Here is a 7,437-nt window from a genome sequence, read left to right on the forward strand (position 1 = left end):
ATTGTGATCCTGGGGGGCTGGTTGCGTCCCTCCTTTGATGTACTTATCCAAGTGACCTGCTGCCACCAATTCCTCCAAGTGTTGTCTCAATGGTGTGCAATTCTCAGTGCGGTGCCCTTTTTCTTTGTGGAAGGTGCACCGTGATCTCTCGTCATAGTCCTTCTGAGTTTCTCCTAGCTTGGCTGGCCACTTGACGAAAGGTTCATCTCTTATCTCGCTTAAAATCCGATATATCGATTTCTTGAACACCGTGGTTATGGCAGTGCGGATTCTCAACCATCGCTTATTGGGGTCTTCTCCGTTATCTCGTCTGCCACGTCCGTTTCTATTACTTCGGTCTACCGTGTTGACCTTGGCTGAGGTTTTCTTTTCTGGTATTGCGGTCGCACTAGATTTTGCTTTGGCACATGCGCCATCCTCTTCTACCCTGATGTGCTGATGCACTCTTTCCATCTGGGCTTCCATAGTGAGGGGTGGTGTCATGGTGATCGAGTCCCTTAGTCTATTCCCAACTGGAAGGCCTCTTTTATACTGTGCAATGGCAAGATTGGTGGGGCAGTCCCCAATCTGATTGAATGTCTCCCAGTAGCGACTGTTGTAAGATCTTAGGGTCTCTTTATCACCCATGTCGATGGAGAGTAGCTGGTCGATCTCCACCGGGGTTTTAGTGTTTGTCCGGAACCTTGTCACGAAGGCTTCTGCCAATTATGCCCAAGAGGCTATGTTGCCCTCAGGAAGTTTCTCGAACCAAGTCAAGCCTAGGTCGCCAAGGCTAGACGGGAAGAGTATGCACATTAAGGCCTCGTTTCGCCTGTAAATGGCCATGACTTGGCGAAAGTGGCTTAAGTGTGAGTACGGGTCCGTCTTCCCTTCATATGTGGTGAATTTCGGCTGAAGGAAGCCTGATGGTAGGGGCGCGTTTTCGATCGCTGGAACAAACGGCGAAGTCTGTAGTCTTGCCAATGCTTTGTCCGTTGGTTCGTAGGCTGGGCGTGGTATTGGCATTCCAACCTTGACGCTTCCATGCGTCCGAGGAGCTAACCGCTGTAAGGCAGAAACTCTGTGCGGATCCCGCGCCCTGGCATCCTCCTTGCATCGTGCTTTCTCTTCTAGCACGGTTCGTAAGTCAGATGATCTGGGTAATTCCGTCTGTCTAGATCTAGTTTGATGCGAATGAGAGGGCCAGTATGTGCTTCCTTCAGTGTATGATCTTTCAAACTTCGTTCTCTCAGACCTGGAGTGACGAGTTCTAGAAGACCATGATTGAGTATCGCCTGTCCTGAGGCTTCTACTCTCTCCTTGTGAGGGCGTAGTATTTTTGCTACGATTTTCTGAGTGGCGAGGGGGCGTCTTGTTTTTGCGCCCCTCTCCTGTCGCCATTTCTTTTTTCTTCATCTGGCGTTTCAAGGCCTCCATGTCCGCTGCCATCTTTCTTAACAATTCATCTTGCTCTTTCACGCGATCTTCCAGAGCTTGAGGGTCAATCCTCCGTCTTTGTCTGTCAGGGCTTTGTGAACGAGAGCTGTTATTTCGTCTTCCCCTAGTATCCCTCCTGGAGCCATGTCGTTGGGGCTCTAAGTCTGCCACGGGAGGGACAGAAGGTAAGCCTTCACGCCTTGCGCCCCCTTCTGGAGTTAGCCCGTCGACGGCGGACTGCGACAATTCTTTGATGTGTGCCATTGATCGTAAAGGGGAGAAGCTTTAATCAAGAGGTTTTGTTCTTGTCTGTTCTTCCCACAGACATCGCCAATTGTACGAGAAAGAAATAATTTTCCTCGTATAATCCTGTTGACTAAGTCCATGCTCCTCCGTACGACGTCGCTTTGTTACCTGAAAACACAAACGTGAGCTAGCCGGCGGGTGTGTGCCGGAAACCTCTCCGATGCCTAAGTCAGAAAACTTGACAAATAGACAAAGCTCAATGTATTCAGAAAGCAAAATTGTATGTTGTGTTATGTTACCTCCTCCAAGGTGATGCTTGTGAGCTTTTATAGGTTTCAAGTGGCACAATCCTAGTAGGACTTTTATTCCTCCATGCAGAGTCCTCCTAGGATTCATACTTCTAAAGGATAATGCTTATCCTTTTACACCCCCCCACTGCTTAAACCAAGTGGGATGGTTGCGGTCGAACTACCAATTGACCGAAGTAAACTGGCTAAGCAGAGCCACAAGGTAGGCCGAACTATCCTTAGTTCGGCCCTTCCTCTTACTCCTCATCTCAGTTCTCCTTTGCATGAACCATGATATGTTGGGACCGAGCTACCGAGTAGCAAGGTCTTGACCGATCTATCCAGAATACGTCATGACCGGACTAACTCGGAGACCGGACTAACTCCAAGTTGTCCAAACCGAAGTAGCTTTACAATTCTTGAGCCGAAGTAACTTTATCTCTTCCGGCCGAAGTAATTTTATTTCTCTTGCGCCGTAGTAACTTCTCGGCCCATTTTACCCAGTCCGTCGTACTTTGGGCCATGAAGTCCATCTCATAGCTCGGCCCAATTTTCACCAAAAATTACCCTCTCAGCAGGAATAGAGAACTCCCGCCTAAAGTACTCGAGTTTGGTCGGGGTATCTACCCTATGTCTCCACATACCCATAACGTCGGCCTAAAGACAGAGGGCTAGGTTTCAGAAAGATAGGTGTTCTTAAGGGGTTATCGGGACCTCGGCGAAACCCTAGGTATATGCTGGTAAGGATTGTTTCAGTTTTCCCTAAAAATTGAAGGTTCTATAGACAAAGCCCAAACCTAAAACTATGGGGGCAAAGATTGAAAGAGGGCAGAGATCTGGCAAAGACACAAAAAACAGAAAACAAAGGCGAAATTTCAGAAACAAGAACAAGGATGGGCTATCAAGAACATGAAGAATACAGAAGTAAAAGGTCAAGAACAGTGGCAAGAAAAGTATTGAAACAATGCAAAAGATCAAAATATGAGTGAAATCATGGAATAGACACATCCAGATAAATAGTTCAGCAAATCAAAGGTTTGAACAGAGCAATAATGGCAGTAAGTAAACGAAAGCACATAGAAGAAATTGGGAATGAGAGGAACAGAGGCTTACCAGAACAAATGAAGCCGGGATGAAAGTCGCCGAAGTAAGGCAACGGTTATAGACACGACAAAACGGCGAAATCCTCGCTGAAATGAAAGAATGAAGACGGTTGCAGAGCTTGAAGCTGGAGCAATGGCAGATTTGGGAGAGAGAGAGAAAGCCAGAGAATCAAGTGCAAAAGTAAAGAAACGAAGAAAGAAAGTAAAGTTTTGTAAAAAACTTGAAACGGCGGCAAAACAGGGCATTTATTGTGCCTGGAGGAACGTATGCGTCAGACGGCGCAGACAGGTGGAAGACGGCTTACAAGCGCGTCACAGACACGGGCCAATGAAGATAGAACACATAAGAGGGACGGTTGAGAAGAGGTGCATGACAGCTCATGCGCGTGGGGGAGTTCGTTTGAGCTCTTATTCTCTGATGAAGGCATGTCGGCCTAAAACGAATGATCTCGGCCGAAGAATTCTCACGCCGAGGTACTGGAAGAAAATACAGATATAGGTCCCATCACCTCAGAATGCCGAGGTAATAGAACCTAGGGGGCAGTTGTGGGGATGTATTTTCTGAAATACCAACACGTGGCATGGTGACGCCGACGTGTCAGCCGAGGTGCCACGTGTCCTGGTAGTTATGCCGAGGTTACCTAAGCAAGGCCGAGGTGATCTCCGAAGATATCGGAATTCGAGATAAGCGGATAAAGGACAAGAGTCCTAGAGTAAAGAGAAAACTTTGCTGAGATAAGAATAAAACTTTTAGGGAGTTTTATCCTTAACTCTTAAGGAATCCAAAGTAAGGACTGAATTGGAGTCCATAGAAGTCAGGCTTCTAGTGGGACTTGGATTGAGTAAACTATAAAAGAGAGGCACCCCCGTGGGTCTAAAGTATGCAGTTTCATGCTTAAGCTTATGAGTTTAGCACTTGATTTATCTTTGAGAGATATACTGACTTGATCGTCGGAGTGTCCCTGGGTGGAAAAGCCACCGCCGGAGCCTTTTTCTTTCTGTTACAGGATTACTAAAGCCATCTATTCTGCCGGTGCTCTCCAGCTGATTACTAGGCGGGCAGTATGGTAAGAAAATCACCCACACATCTACTTATTAGTTTGATTCAACTATCTAACAAAATCTAAAATATTATTAGATATTTTCAATTTTAAAATTGAAAATATTATCAATTTTTTTTCATTTTTTTGTTTTTTGTTTTTTGTTTTTTGTTTTTTTTTCAGTTTTACACATCAATGTTCCATCACCATGCTCCTTTATAAATACAAAATTTTCAATTTTGCAAAAAAAAAAAAATAATAATTCAGTTTTTAAAATTTTTTCAATTTTTTTTTTAAAAATTTCTTCAATTTAAAAATTGATATTTTAAAGTTTTGAAAATCAAAATAAATATCAAATCATCATATTTTTTTATAGATAACTGTAAATGATGAACTATCATTATTTGAAGAGTAAGTCCGACTATTAAAATTTTAATGGATTTGAAGGTCCAAATAATAAGGACTTGATGGAGTACAAATTCATAAATTAGGACTTGTGTGTAAGTGCCCCATTCATTTTTAATGTTAAATATTATGCATTAAAATTTAACTAATAATTTTTACACTCCTTAAATTTTTTAAAAAAAAAAGGTAAAATATAGCTATATAAATATTGCATATTATAGAAATTTGGTGTGAATCATATATATATATATATTACTATTGCAATTAATTAACCATTAACTATTATGAATTAAAATATGACTGATAATTAAATAAATAAAATATAGCTAGGGTAAATTACACTGTACTTCAAAAATTATGATCTAAAAATACACATTTAACCTCCTTATACTATGTAGTGAAATACAAAAATAACAGATTCCTGCTAACTTAACACTGCGGGTGTAACACGCACTAAACTAGCATGTGTAATTCGAAAGGCAGTAGCACTTAAATAGACGTTTTTGCCCTCTTATTTTTCTTTTATTTTTATTTTTTGTTCTTCTATTCTTCTTGTTCCTCTATAATTGCACAGCAGCGACTGAACCACTCTCCCTTATCCTTCTTCTGAGCATGGCTTATCTCCACCTTCTCATATCTATTTGCTTCTCCCTCACTTCCTCCAACAACACAAGTCATTATGGGACCACCGCTACCTCACCATAGCACATACAGAACACATCCACTGAAATGGGTTATTCATTTGGAATAATTTATGATTCATATAAATTATAACAGATTGTGGTCATTCTAATGCTTCCATCATCCCAATGGATATTTTCATAATTCAATTTATGCCCACAGTCGTGACTCTTTGTTTGTACCGAATATGATATCCCAATGGGAAATTACCATGTGTCTTGTTAGTGACTAAAAGTGGATAACTTAACATTTCAAATGGTGACAAATTTGGTGGTGGATTTACTGCAATCATGGTTTTGATGGTGATAGGATCAAATCCCTATAAAAGGGGACATGATCGTGTGCTCCTTTCTCTCTTTCCTTGTCTAGATGGAGCACGAAAGACACTTTAGTTTGTCCTTATTGTAACGCATATACTTGATATTTGGAGAAATTCTATTTCCACACACCTAATTATCTCAGTGCACATCTTTTCTCAGTGCATACACTTAATAATTTGATTATTAATTTTTGTTCTCATTCTACACACTAATTATTCCAATCATACCCTCAACTCATATTTTGTACATACACTACATCAACCTTCTTTTCACACACCTATTCAAAATTGAAGAACAACGGTCTGCCCTATTTCGGTTCACAGTGAGGGAAACTCCATTGAAGAAAATGAAGACCGAAGACCCTCCATTGAAGAACCTTCATTGACACTAACTCCATTGAAGACCCTTATCCTCCATTCGACATTCTAGTTCCGAAAGCTGTTGAAGGTAACTATTACTTTGTTTCGATTTCGTTATCGCATTTGGTACCATTTCGTTTTCTCTGTTGAGTGCATTAACAAATTAGAACAAACCCTTGTTTTTTTCTTGAAGAGTTGTGATTTCGGGAATTCGACACTAGTTTTCCGAAATTCATTTTTTAATTCAACACTTGGTTTCCGAAATAGATTGATTTGTTTGACATTGTAATTCTGAAATATATTGATTTGTTCAACACTATAGTTCCAAATAAAATATAATATTTCAGCACTGGTTCTCAGAATTAATCGCAGGAAAAAAAAACTTCTACACAAAAAAACTAACCCTTTTTATTACTGCTTTTGCTATCACCAGACATATCTTTATTTGATTTTGAGTTTCTAATTGTGTAACAGATGAATTACAACTTACACGGTAGTGTCTATTGGGAGGCTTTGAAGGGAAGACGTGCTTTTCTGGTATTATGAAAGTGATAAGTGGTAAGGAAATGATTATTTCCTCTTGGAATTGGACAATCTCAATAGGGTCTGGTATTATTTGATAAAGGTTTATATTAATCCTCAATCACAACTTCTTGCATAAATGTGGGACCAGGCTATGAATTGATTGGACTTGCCAATGAAATAACTCACAATCTTGTATAAATCTGTTGTTATACATGATATTAAAAGTACAACGAATGGATGGACATCAAAAAGTGAAAAACACATTAAAACGACAACAACAAAGTAAAATAAAACAATATTAGAGTTGTTATGAGAGTATTATTTTACAAGTAATAAAACAGTATAGAATTTGTAGCAAGTAAAGTGAGAAACAATGGAAGAAGTGACAAATAATGAAGAAACTAGGGTTTATTTATTTATTTTATTTATACTCAAAATATGTAAATTGAGATCTTTTTTGTTTTGAAAAAATGCGTACAGAGAATATTTTGATATAATATTATGGGTGTTGGTGGATGTCCAGTATAGCCATTTTAGTTTAGGGTATAATTGTTATTAAAATAATATTTTATTAAGTGTGTGGATTGAGATAACTAGATGTGTGGAAATAGAATTTCCTCGATATTTGAATAACAAAAAGAAATTTTGTTATAAGGGCATCGTCGCTGGTTGAATGTGGCTCACAAATTTCGAAAAGCTGGCGCGCTTTTTGATGGCACTCTTGAATTCGAACCATGTCCAACTCGATTATCAAGGGCTAATGTGCTACGACAACTAGGGCCTAAGCCTAAGTTCAAATTGAATTCTACGTGTTAACAATCTAGCAAACGAAATAGAAAGGTGAAGGGAAATGAGGAAAATGAAAAGGACTCTGGTCATAATTGGAAGAAAAAGAGTATTTTCTTTGAACTGTCATATTGGGAGCATAATTTGATTCGCCACAATCTTGATGTGATGCATATTGAGAAGAATGTGTGTAATAATGTATTGTGGGCGATACTAAATGTTGATGGGAAAAGGAAGGACAAATTAACTACTTGTCGAGACTTGCAAGA

This window comes from Camellia sinensis, chromosome 3 (assembly GCF_055761805.1).
Source record: "Camellia sinensis isolate YWXY chromosome 3, ASM5576180v1, whole genome shotgun sequence".
In the NCBI taxonomy this organism is placed as follows: Eukaryota; Viridiplantae; Streptophyta; class Magnoliopsida; order Ericales; family Theaceae; genus Camellia; species Camellia sinensis.